The sequence below is a fragment of the Neoarius graeffei genome, chromosome 12 (assembly GCF_027579695.1).
Source record: "Neoarius graeffei isolate fNeoGra1 chromosome 12, fNeoGra1.pri, whole genome shotgun sequence".
Classification (NCBI taxonomy): domain Eukaryota; kingdom Metazoa; phylum Chordata; class Actinopteri; order Siluriformes; family Ariidae; genus Neoarius; species Neoarius graeffei.
The window spans coordinates 50,777,726-50,791,635 of record NC_083580.1 but is presented as its reverse complement, the minus strand read 5'-3'; positions in this window follow the sequence as shown (position 1 = coordinate 50,791,635).

Here is a 13,910-nt window from a genome sequence, read left to right as displayed (position 1 = left end):
ATACACACACACACAAATACAGTGACTTGTTTATGTACACAATTCACAGCCATGCAACAGATGTACAGATGTATTTGGTGATACAGTAAGTGAGCTAAATTTTAACAGTGCAAACAATGCCACAAAAAGAAAAGATTCATGCCGTTGTCATGCCAACCAAGGCTGTTGTGTTTCCCGCTTGTGGTTTCGTCACTCGTCACTTCCAGAAGGGGCAGTGCTGAAGTAAGTAGCTCGAATACGTAGCTCAATAGGGTATACATGCACTAAGTAGCTCGGCAGAAATCGCATAATCTAGGTCGTGTAGCTCGAGTCCGAGAAATCAAGTTCGGTTCAATTTCAGCCAAATTAAGGTGTATACATGGCATTTTGAACTTCGATTTCAGTCGAGCAACGGCAGAAATTCGATTCTCTCTATGTGCATGTAAACGCACTGAATGTACCTCACACAATAGCTCGATTTCCTTGTGTGCATGTAGGATTGAATTTCTCTGGCACCCCTGCTGGGACCCTTAGCTCGATTACCGACAGTAGCTCGATTTGGATGTGCATGTAAACGCACTGTGTGTGGGACTTCATTTACATTTAATCATCCTCCATCTTACTGTCCTTTACTTTGGAGGGACAAAAGAAATGCACGTATTTAAAGTGCATATCACAGGTAAATTCAGGAGCAAGATCAATGTAATTCTCCTGTTTTATATTAAACTTTGGTCAAATATCTGTAACATTCTGCATTCTCTGCAATTTTTTTACCTTGCGCAATACCAGAAAAATTCAGCTGAAATCTTTGTGACGTCACGTGCGGGACGCCTCCTTCTGAATCCTACGTCAGCGCTGGTTTGTTTATGAGAAAACGACCTGGTGGTTTTCTGCAAATTTCTTCGTTATGATGTAATTATTTAAATGGTTAACAGATGTATCGTAGGAGGGTGTAGCAACACCAATCTTGATGGGATTAGTACTCATCGTTTTCCAAAAGACCAGACAATGAGAGAGAAATGGGAGCGCTTGGCCTACACAGGCTGTGCACTGAAACTGCGCAAAGCTTGCGCAGCCTGCTGGCGCTTCTGCAGGTAATGTCATGAATCTGGCTCCAGACTCCCTTGGGATTTTTCCAGATGCGTTTTGTTATTTTATTTTTTTCTGCTGTAGACAGATGGCCTTGTGCAAAATTACCCTTCTGGATGAGTGTGTAAAGGGACATTCTTTCAGATTTAAAAAAAAATGAACTTGGTCCAGAATATGTACTTTAAGAGTAGAAATAATGCAAGATTAGAATAATAAACCTATTAATAATTTTAACTGCCAAAACGGAGACAGTTCAGTCTGTTATTGGTAATGAAATCATATACGTACAGTGGATATAAAAAGTGTACACACCCCGTTAAATTTTTTTTTCTGATGTAATAAACAATGAGACCACGATAAATAATTTCAAAACTTTTCCCACCTTTAATGTGACCTATAACCTGTACAATTCAACTGAAAAACAAACACATCTGTTAGAGGGAAAAACATAAAAATAAAAAACATACAATAAGCTGGTTCCATAAGTGTGCACACCCTTAAACTAATACTTTGTTGAAGCACCTTTTGATTTAATTACAGCATTCAGTCTTTTTGGGTTCACACCTGCCATCAATTAAAACGACTCTGATTAACCTCAAATAAAGTTCAGACATTTACTCAGTTGCCTCCTCCAGCAAAAGCCAGCGTTCACAGAGAGCTTACAAAGCATCAAAGGGATCTCATTGTTGAAAGGTATCAGTCAGGAGAAGGGTACAAAAAAAATTCCACTGCATTAGATATACCATGGAGCACAGTGAAGACAGTCATCAAGAAGTGGAGAAAATATGGGACAACAGTGACATTACAGAGAACTGGACGTCCCTCCAAAATTGATGAAAAGACAAGATGAAAACTGGTCAGGGAGGCTGCCAAGAGGCCGACAGCAACACTGAAGGAGCTGCAGGAATTTCTGGCAAGTACTGGTTGTGTACTACATGTGACAACAATCTCCCGTCGTCTCCATATGTCTGGACTATGAGGTAGGGTCGCAAGTTGGAAGCCTTTTCTTACAAAGAAAATCATCCAGGCCCGGCTAAATTTTGCAAAAAAATATATATAATCAACTCTCCCAAAAGTATGTGGGAAAATGTGTTATGGTCTGATGAAACCAAGGTTGAACTTTTTGGCCACAATTCCAAAAGGGATGTTTGGCGCAAAAACAACACTGTGCATCACCAAACGAACACCATACCCACGGTGAAGCATGGTGGTGGCAGCATCATGTTTTGGGGTTGTTTTTCTTCAGCTGGAACAGGGGCTTTAGTCAAGGTAGAGGAAATTATGAACAGTTCTAAATACCAGTCAATTTTGGCCCAAAACCTTCAGGTGTCTGCTAGAAAGCTGAAGATGAAGAGGAATTTCATCTTTCAGCACAACAGTGACCCCAAAAAAAGTTTTGGAATGACCCAGCCAGAGCCCAGACTTAAATCCAATTGAAAATCTATGGGGTGACCTGAAGAGGGCTGTACACAAGACATGCCCTCGCAATCTGACAGATCTGGAGCGCTTTTGCAAGGAAGAGTGGGCAAATATTGCCAAGTCTAGATGTGGCAGGCTGATAGACTCCAACCCAAAAAGACTGAATGCTGTAATTAAATCAAAAGGTGCTTCAACAAAGTATTACTTTAAGGGTGTGCACACTTATGCAACCAACTTATTGTATGTTTTTTTTATGTTTTTCAATTGAATTGTACAGGTTATAGGTCACATTAAAGGTGGGAAAAGTTTTGAAATTATTTATCACGGTCTCATTTGTTTTACATCAGAAAAACCTATCATTTTAACAGGGTGTGTATACTTTTTATATCCACTGTATATTTTTAACATGTAAATATACTTTATCAGTGTTTCTTGTTTCCCTAATCCTGCATATATCCATGTTTTTCCTACTCTAAAGACACCTGAATGAACTAAACAGCTTATTAATGCTTAAAGGGTATGTAATGCCTCGAAACCCCACTTTTTTTCCTTGTACAAAGCAGCAATTATTATGCTGATTGACCATGTGTTTTCAAACCACAGCTGATCCAAAAGGCCATAAATTAATGGAAAATCAATAATCAATAAGATCCTGAAGGGGTGCGTGACGTCACGCGTGTAACAATCCAGGTATCAATTTCATTCCCATGCACAGCAGTGGTTAGACCAGTCTCAATATGGAATCACGTTCTGGAGAGAATTCCGATAGTGATTGGGATTCTTATATGTCAGATGAAGGGGCAGATGATTATCAAGGATATTCCAGAGTAAATGGTTATCTTTTCGAGCTCCCAAGACAAGAAACTGCCAGTTCACTCGGTTCACAGCTCTGTAGCATGCAAGACATGAATAGGTAGAGAGAGAGAGATGTACAGAACACAGTGGTTACCTTTCATCATGTTTTCTGAACAAAACTAAAAACAAATCGAGTCTTGCAATATTGCAATCTGAGAGCATTTAACATGTTTCAGTTAATAATTAATGATAATTGCGCACATGCGTTTTTCTTCCTGTTAAGGTGCATCAGATATAAGATCAGATGTCGCAAGCATGTAAATGTTGCTCATAATCCTACGTCTGGTGCACTCGGCGTGTGTGTGTGTGTGTGAGATAATAGGGGAATCGACAAACTGTCCAAATGTCATTTATTAAATAAATGTTTTGAGTTTTTTTGCTCCAATAATTCCCATGTGGTCGTTCTGGTGGTGATGAACACTTGATGAATCAGATTTATTATTAGTAGGTGACACAAAACCTGCCCGCTTTGTTTGCACAAACCTCACCCACTGTCGCTTTAGATTAGTGTCATTTCTCGGAAATTTGTGAACTGAATGGCTTGTTGTATATGAATTTGAACATCCAACCACAACTCGGTGCTTTCCCAGTGTTATTTTTGTAAGATTCCAACAACAATATCCAGTTTCAGCGAGTAAACAAGCACAGAGTCAGATGAACCGAAATGATCCGGATAACCGGGGTTCCACGTGTGATGTCATGCGAGATTAGCCCTGAGGCAAGGCTGCCTTTTTCTGGGATCCGGAAGCCACGATTTATCGATAGTTTTGTGCTTGATAATAAAATAATGTATATTATTTTCCCCCCTGCTTTATTAATTCATTTTGGTTGTTACTCATGATATATATTCATTTTAAAAGCATTACAATAAGGCATTACATACACTTTAAATATACACAAATCAGTAGCGATGTTTAAACATTTAAACAGATTTATACAGGAAAGACAAACATACTGTACTTCTTACAGTACAGATATCTGGATGAAATATTAGTTCATCACGACTCGCTATAATGTGCTCCGAGATAGAAGGTACAGTGGGGCAAAAAAGTATTTAGTCAGTCACCAATTGTGCAAGTTCTCCCACTTAAAAAGATGAGAGAGGCCTGTAATTTTCATCATAGGTACACTTCAACCATGAGAGACAAAATGAGAAAAAAAAATTAAGAAAATCACATTGTCTGATTTTTAAAGAATTTATTTGCAAATTATGGTGGAAAATAAGTATTTGGTCAATAACAAAAGTTAATCTCAATACTTTGTTATATTGTTATATACCCTTTGTTGGCAATGACAGAGGTAAAATGTTTTCTGTAAGTCTTCACAAGGTTTTCACACACTGTTACTGGTATTTTGGCCCATTCCTCCATGCAGATCTCCTCTAGAGCAGTGATGTTTTGGGGCTGTCGCTGGGCAACACGGACTTTCAACTCCCTCCAAAGATTTTCTATGGGGTTGAGATCTGGAGACTGGCTAGGCCACTCCAGGACCTTGAAATGCTTCTTACGAAGCCACTCCTTCGTTGCCCGGGCGGTGTGTTTGGGATCATTATCATGCTGAATGACCCAGCCACGTTTCATCTTCAATGCCCTTGCTGATGGAAGGAGGTTTTCACTCAAAATCTCACGATACATGGCCCCATTCATTCTTTCCTTTACACGGATCAGTCGTCCTGGTCCCTTTGCAGAAAAACAGCCCCAAAGCATGATGTTTCCACCCCCATGCTTCACAGTAGGTATGGTGTGCTTTGGATGCAACTCAGCATTCTTTCTCCTCCAAACACGACAAGTTGAGTTTTTACCAAAAAGTTCTATTTTGGTTTCATCTGACCATATGACATTCTCCCAATCCTCTTCTGGATCATCCAAATGCTCTCTAGCAAACTTCAGACGGGCCTGGACATGTACTGGCTTAAGCAGGGGGACACGTCTGGCACTGCAGGATTTGAGTCCCTGGCGGCGTAGTGTGTTACTGATGGTAGCCTTTGTTACTTTGGTCCCAGCTCTCTGCAGGTCATTCACTAGGTCCCCCGTGTGGTTCTGGGATTTTTGCTCACCGTTCTTGTGATCATTTTGACCCCACGGGGTGAGATCTTGCGTGGAGCCCCAGATCGAGGGAGATCATCAGTGGTCTTGTATGTCTTCCATTTTCTAATAATTGCTCCCACAGCTGATTTCTTCACACCAAGCTGCTTACCTATTGCAGATTCAGTCTTCCCAACCTGGTGCAGGTCTACAATTTTGTTTCTGGTGTCCTTTGACAGCTCTTTGGTCTTGGCCATAGTGGAGTTTGGAGTGTGACTGTTTGAGGTTGTGGACAGGTGTCTTTTATACTGATAACGAGTTCAAACAGGTGCCATTAGTACAGGTAACGAGTGGAGGACAGAGGAGCCTCTTAAAGAAGTAGTTACAGGTCTGTGAGAGCCAGAAATCTTGCTTGTTTGTAGGTGACCAAATACTTATTTTACCGAGGAATTTACCAATTAATTCATTAAAAATCCTACAATGTGATTTCCTGGATTCTTTCCCCCCATTCTGTCTCTCATAGTTGAAGTGTACCTATGATGAAAATTACAGGCCTCTCTCATCTTTTTAAGTGGGAGAACTTGCACAATTGGTGGCTGACTAAATATTTTTTTTTGCCCCACTGTATATATTTCCATTTAATGTAGGCTACATGGAAAATATGTGGCTTTACTACTTTGATATTTGGCTATTTGATTTCATGTGTAAACACCGTAGAGTCAAATCCAGTTGTCATTAAATAGCCTATTTCCGGTAAGTAGGCCAGTAAAGAATGGGACTGTGTGCACTTTTATTCTAATAAGTAAATGAATCAATTAGGCCTATTAATACTGTAATACTCATTCATACATCTTCACTATAAGTGCTTTATGCTGGCCAGGGCTGAAGTTGTTCAGGCGCCAAGGTGTGAGAATAGATCCTGGATAGAGAAAAGATCCAGTTCATCTCAGGGCACCATTTACCCACTCATTCACACCTAGGGGCAATTCAGTATCACCAACCTGAGGCGTAGGACATCATTGGAGAACTTATTCAGAACCGACTCAGAACCAAGTCAGTGAGCCACCTGAGCTCAGGATTGAAACCAGGGACCCTGAAGCTGTGAAAGCAGTAATACTCAAAGGTTCCAGGATATTTCTAGTATTTATAATAATAATAATATGATGTCCAACACAAGAATAAGAGGCAGAGTCAGGATCAGAGTGAGTCAGATAGAGGGTCAGAGTCAGACAGGTATAGGGAGAAAGCCGGTGTGATGTTTTCTCAGGTTTCCGATCCATGGCTCCTGCATTTCAGGCCGAGCTGAACTCAAAGGTGACTGAGGAAAATTGTTGAGACACAGAGACCAAAAGAGGTTTGGATTTTAACCTTTGTCATTACCAGCATATAGCACGGTGTGTGTGTTGTATATTACTTATATATGATGAGTTGAGTTAGTAAAGCGGTATATAAAATTAGCCTATATAAATTATATATAGTTATATGTATAATTATAATATAATGGACCATATAATAACAGTTTTTAGGCTTTTACATGACAATGAATGGACTTTTATAATCGCAGAAGTCTAATGGCATCTAGTGTAGGAGATTTGTAATAGATATTTAAAACCAATTATGATATTGTTCAGGAAATCCGCTGGAGGTAAATCTTTCTTTCCTCTTTAATATTTGATTTGTTCCCGAAGCTGATCTGAATGCTGTTGGGGGTCACGTGGCCTCAGCAGGGGGTGAAGCGCGCGATCACGTTACTGCACACGGTTTGGAATGAACACCGCCGCTCGTGGGGGGGGGGGGTATAAAAAAGGTGAAAATTGTTGTTTTATTGTGACACAAACAATAATTAAGATGAAAAAACAGAAATCTGGAGTGTGCATAGGTATTCACCCCCTTTCGTATGAAACCCCTAAATAAGAGCTGCTCCAACCAATTCACTTCATAAATCACATAATTAATTGATTAAGATCCACCTGTGTGCAATCAAAGTGTCACATGATCTGTCACATGATGTCTGTATAAATCACCCTGTTCTGGAAGGACCCTGACTCTGCAACACTACTAAGCAAGCAACATGAAAACCAAGGAGCCTCCAAACAGGTCAGAGACAAAGTTGTGGAGAAGTATAGATCAGGGTTGGGTTATAAAAAATATCCCAGACTTTGAATATCCCACAGAGCACCATTAAATCCATTATAGCAAAATGGAAAGAATATGGCACCACTACAAACCTGACAAGAGAAGGCCGCCCACCAAAACTCACAGACTGGGCAAGGAGGGCATTAATCAGAGATGCAACAAAGACACCAAATATAACACTGAAGGAGCTGCAAAGATCCACAGCGGAGATGGGAGTATCTGTCCATAGGACCACTTTAAGCCGTACACTCCACAGAGCAGGGCTTTATGGAAGAGTGGCCAGAAAAAAGTCATTGCTGAAGAAAACATGTTTGGAGTTTGCCCAACAGCATGTGGCAGACTCCCCAAACACATGGAAGAAGATTCTCTGGTCAAATGAGACTAAAACTGATCTTTTTGGCCATTATGGGAAATGCCATGTGTGATGCAAACCCAACACCCTGAGAACACCATTCCTACAGTGAAGCATGTAGGATAGCGGTTATTGAACAAATACTGCGAAAATGCCCGCCTACGGACTCCCAGCCTCACATGGGAGGGACATGGCAGTTTCCGCGAGGAGACTGGTGATTGGTGAAAGCGGCCGGATATTTTCTTTGATTGATGCTTCGGCAGCGCATTGATACGGAGCTCAGATATCAATGCGCTGCCGAAGCGCGCAGAAGGTGTTAGTACGCCTGTCATTATAGTGCGGACTTTCCATAGCATAGAAAATCGCCACGTTTCAATTTGTGTAACTGAACTTGTTTCATATCACTGGTCATATAAACCTATGTAAACAGGAAAAACGTGGAAGAGTTTGGTCGCATCTAACTACAGCCCCCAAAAATACCATTGGCCATACTGAGCCTAGCTACATTGCTAACAGGAGTGACAGCGTGTCTGACTGACTGGGAGGTCGCGCAAAGCTCGGAGAGGTACGGAGCAGCTCGTCTCAATTCAGATAAGAGCATATTTCATTATGGAAGTACGGTGGACTGTTCCTTTAAGGTCGGTCTGTATGGTGAAATACCATGACCTCGGCCTTGAATACTGACCTCGGCCCAGAGGCCTCGGTCAGTACTTTCAAGACCTCGGTCACTAGGGCTGTGCCGATAGACGATGCCATCGTCCATCGACGATGGTGGTCATCCATCACGATGGAGAGCCACCATCGTGATACCACGCCCCCTCCTGTCATAATCATGCATATGCGGTATCATCTGGGCCTATTTAACCTAAAAAGTTAGTTTTTTGTTAGTTTAGTTAGTTTTGTTTAATATATAAATATATTATATAACATATAATTATAAATACATAATTATATAAATCATTATAAAGTAATATCCTATTACCGCTTGTTCACGTAGGCTATGGTGCAGGGACGTGCTAGTGAACATAACATGTGGTTACACAAATACAGTATGCTACTAATAATAAATTTTGACTTCATTTTTTAGCCTACACTATACTTTTAATGTAAAATTTGTCATGTTGTTCAAACAAATAGCCACTATTAACGACTTCGGTCGGGAAATATTGCACCTTATCAAACGGCAGTGAAGCGCAGACTTCGGCAGAAGTCAAATAACTTTAATCTGGTAAACAGGCCCACTTTCAGACACAAAATGGTCCACTCTAAGCCATAATGTCAAACCAAAGGGAAGAATGAAGGAGATTCTGACAAATGTAAAGACAGTAAAAAAAAAATTAAATCATGATTTTAAAAGCTGGTGCAATAATTCAAACACTAATAAATTGGAAAAATTAGCGCGTTCAAGTGTGCACTAAAGGCCGAAACGCATCTTCAATTGATATGGTGTAAATAAACAATGAGTAATACACTGACAGTCAATGAAAATGTCCAGGTGACATTTATGAAAATAATTTTATTCATAAGCTATGAAATCATGTACTAGAAGCTTACAGATCGATATACTGACATTTAAATCGAGATGAATAAACAAAAAAATCACAATTGTTGTGAGCTTTGATAATGTACAGTCCGAACAAAATGGATACCCTGTAATTGGAAAGTTGCAGCTTCAGTACCGAGTATTGTCCCCACCAACAGCAATACAGGCCGTCATTCTGCGACGCATACTGCGTATCAAACGGCGAATCTTGTCTTGTGGAATGGCCTGCCACTCCTCTTGAAGAGCCTGGATCAGTTGACCTCTGTTCATGGGACGAGGAACACGGTTCTGGATCTGAACACCAAGGTGATCCCATAAATGCTCAATGGGATTGAGATCAGGTGAATACGCAGGCCATGGCAGGGTTTGGACATTCAATCGACGCCCAACTTCTGAAAAACTTAGGCCGGCTTGCACCATGCCGAGGGCCCGCCATCTGTCATCTGGATTTAACCGTGGCATCTTGGACATAAGGAATACAAAAGTTGGCTTTTTCATGGCCTTAATAAAGGCTATCCAACCCATCCTTTCAACCGTGTACAAATTTTTGTTTTTCTCCAAAACAGCACTTTGAGCTGATTCCTAAAGACCACTCCCTGAAGACTATTGAAAAATGTTTGGATTGAGGAGAACTCATTAATGACTTCTGTGCATGCTATTCAATAGAAACATCTCAAAACAAACATTTCCCCAACTCCGTATTGCATAATATGTTGAATTATTGACCTGGACTTTTTCATTGACTGCCAGTGTAGCTTAAGTGTAGTTTCTTCTCATAGTTTGAATACTAGTCTTTCATTGTTAGAGCAGATTAATATCTTAGCGTGATCAGTGAGTGCTCGGGGAGGTTCATTTCCACCTGCGCTTTGCGCAGCTCATTTCTCTGAAGCCAGCTGTGCGCAAACGCAGTGTTGACTGCTCGGCAAACTCCAAACGCTCGGGCTGTACTGGCCCTCTGTTGTACAAGCGAGTTGGTTATGGCCAGGTTCAAATTGTGCCCAAAACAACTTAACCACGGCCATTTCAATTGCCTGATGGCTGTGACAATATTCGCCCCGTTGTTGCAGGCGATCTTTTTCTCCTCTATTTTCCATTCGGCAAGTGTCTCGCGCAATGCGTCTTCTAAATTGTCCGCTGAATGTGTCTCTGGCATGAAACTCGTCTGCAGGCATTTGGACTGCATTGCCCACTCTCGGTCCACATAATGTACGGTAGCTGACATATAGGGCATCATGTTGCAGCTGGACCACATATCCGTTATCAAGGCCAAATATTCCACATCACCTAGCGCTTTTTTTTCTTTACGTGCCAAAGCCTTGGATGAGTATCTAATACTTTTAATAATAATAATAATATATTTAATAATGTGGTATTAAAATCCCCCCCCGCCCACGATATGATCGTCCATCACGATGTTTGCACTGTAAACATCGTCGATGCCAATTAAGGGGACATCGCACAGCCCTATCGGTCACGGTATTTCACCATACGGACCTCCCAGCTGGTAAGTAACATATATGTATTTGTTGTGATAAATCAAACTTCTGTTTTCTGTTGTGTAGTACTTCTGAGTGACGTGCCTCAGAAGTACTACACAAGTATTCCACACTTGCTATTTGTGCGGCCCGCAAGACAGAAGTGCATCTCACTTTCTACCCCATGTGTGGCCTGCACGCAGCGCACGTGACCTGCACGTGACACGAGGGGCAAGACTCTGAGTATATATATTGGGGAGGAACCAAGGAACCGATCATGTAGCATTGTAGAAGGGAAGACTTTTTGCTGTTTTTATTTGAGTATATTTTTGTTTACCATGCAAATGTCAAATAATAAAACATGAGTATAAGGGAATAATGCATTTTATTACATTGTAAAAAAAATCCCAACTAAATAGCCCAACAGTTTGGGCACTGAAACACACTTTGTCTCTGACTCGGAGCTGCTGTCCTGCTCCTACTCCTGCTGAGTGGTGGGACGGGGTGTCGGGATGTCCTTGTCCTTATCACTGAGCATGGCACAATGGCCTGACAGCGATGATGGGATTGCAATGCAAACTTCTGCCGTCGTTAGCTGAAACGTGCATGAAAATCAGCATATATAATGTTAATTGCATAAGCATATAGATACTGAAATGAATGTTTAAAATACGTGTATTTACCTGTGAAAATGCCTCTGGTGGGGTGCTGTGCTGCACCTGTCGGTGCAGGGCTCGCCAGTGCTGCTACCATTATCATCAAATTCTTCCTCCCCCTCTGCTGTTTCAGGCTGGGTTACTTCACTTTTGCTCACTTCTTCTTGGGTCCCATCTTCTAAACTTTAAACTGAAAATTTTTAAATTTTTCCCACAAAATATCCAATGTTCTTCAGCTGAAAGACCGATGCAGAATGCTGCGGACACGCTGGTTTTGTACTCACTCCTGGCTTGCATCACATGCAAGTTATGAGCGATTGTAACGTGCTAATCACGTGTCACACACGCTTCACAAGTGCGGCCCGAACTCGTAGCGCAGGAAACTGGTAAAATGCAAGTCACACGCACTCCACACTCAGTGAACACACACTGATCACGTGCGTCAGATGTACGCTTTCTACAGGCTAACAGTGCAATTTTTCCCACGCCTCGAGGAAGTCAGGCGTGCAACCTGTACTTGACAAGTACTTTGCCTGTACTCCTCCCCCAAACTTTCCCCCAGGTTCACTGCAACCCTGCGGCACGGCTGCGAGCTACCAAACCCTGCAAGCCACGCGTGTCCAAAACACTTACGGCGGGTTGTGAGTGAGGCTTAAGGCATTTTTCATGTGAGCAATGCACCTTCTCTGTACAAACACTGTCAACTGAGCTTTGGTAGACCACTAGCTAAAGTTTTGAATAACTAATGAGGCGGATGTGATGTCACGTGAAACCCAAGAATCGGATCTCTTTAATGTAAAATGAGTACATTACTAAAATGATACAAGTTAAAACACTAAGTCAGCATGAAATAAGTAAAGTATACTAATGTTATTTAAGAAAGTAGTGGTGTTACCTTTTAGGAAATGCAGCAAAAAAAAGTGAGCAGGCCAAAATCAGTCATAAGATGGGCTGAATATGCCAAAGCCCTACCCAGCAGGGGCGATTTCTCAGAGACAACAAGGGAAGCAGAGCTTCCCCTAAAATTCTCTCCCCAAACTGCAGCGTCTACGACGTTGAATTCTCATTAAAACAATAACTTGCATAACATAATATATGCCCAAGATTGTATTTATGTTCATAACTATCCTGTAACTTATTTGAGTGATGTCTGACGAACTTGCAGTTCGCTACGAGAATCACCTTTGCTGCCAGGCTGTAACCTTTCTTATTTCAATGAGCTCTATGGACTGGCAGCAGTGTTGCCAGATTGGGCAGTTTTAAGTGCATTTTGGCGGGTTTTGAATATATTTTGGGATGGAAAACGTCAGCAGTATCTGGCAACACTGACTGGCAGCCGGGTATCCGTTGCAGTCTACGAGACGGCTCTGAACAGCCAATTTCGGCTAGTTGTTATTGGTTAAAATCAACAAAATCGTCACTTCCATGGAAGCCGGGCTTCTCTGGGACTAAACGAGACAGTGGGAGGGACAAGAAGCCGGGCTGATGAAGGATTATTGGAGGTAGTGTTTGAAAGACATGAGGAGGGCGGTACTTCGGCGAGGAACACGGAAGTATGATCAGTCAGTCCCTAGCGGATGTCGAGAAAGTGTAGTCGTGTGCCAAAGTGCTGTCCGAATTTCTTTTCATATAAACGGTTCTTTTCATTGATGTCTCTGTACATTACTCTGTAAATAAATGTAAATATTACTCGTTGTGCTCTGTTAACTTTCATCCATTCTATCAGTTTGATCATTCGTGAATTCACTCGTTTATTTCATTTGTAGTTCAATCTGGTTGTAGGCTAGCTTGAGCCTTATTGGGATCTGCAGTGCTAGCTGCTAACAGAAATTGGTGAAGTCTCTGGAAAGCACAACCAGCTGGTATGACAGGGTCACAGACCATTTTCTGGAAAAGGAGCGGAGGGCAGAATTTGTGTATAAATAGTGTTCATCATATAATGTTCATGAATCTGAAGTGTGTATATTGTTCAGTAATGTTAAGAGAATGGTGGGCTCTGTGTTATAGGTTATACCTGGGTATAATATTCAAGGTTCTGTGTGTTGCATAGCCTACCTGGTTATGAATTTCCAGACTGTGTTGCAGAAGATGTTCAAGGATGTGTTGCACAGCTGGGTGTTGTGTTAAAGACTCTGTGTTGCATATCAGGGTATGATGTTCAAGGCTCTTCGTTGAATAGCCAGTGATTTTTGGATGTTTGATATTTTTGATTAAGGATATGAGGCACTAGCCTGGCAAGCCAGACTATAACATGAAATGTACAAGCAAAAATACTTTCTGCCACTAGGTAGGGTTGTCTAGTTCACTATGCTAATGGGGCACACTTTTCTATGCTTTGATATCCGGCCTACAGGTTTTACGATGAATGCGTAAAATGGCTTC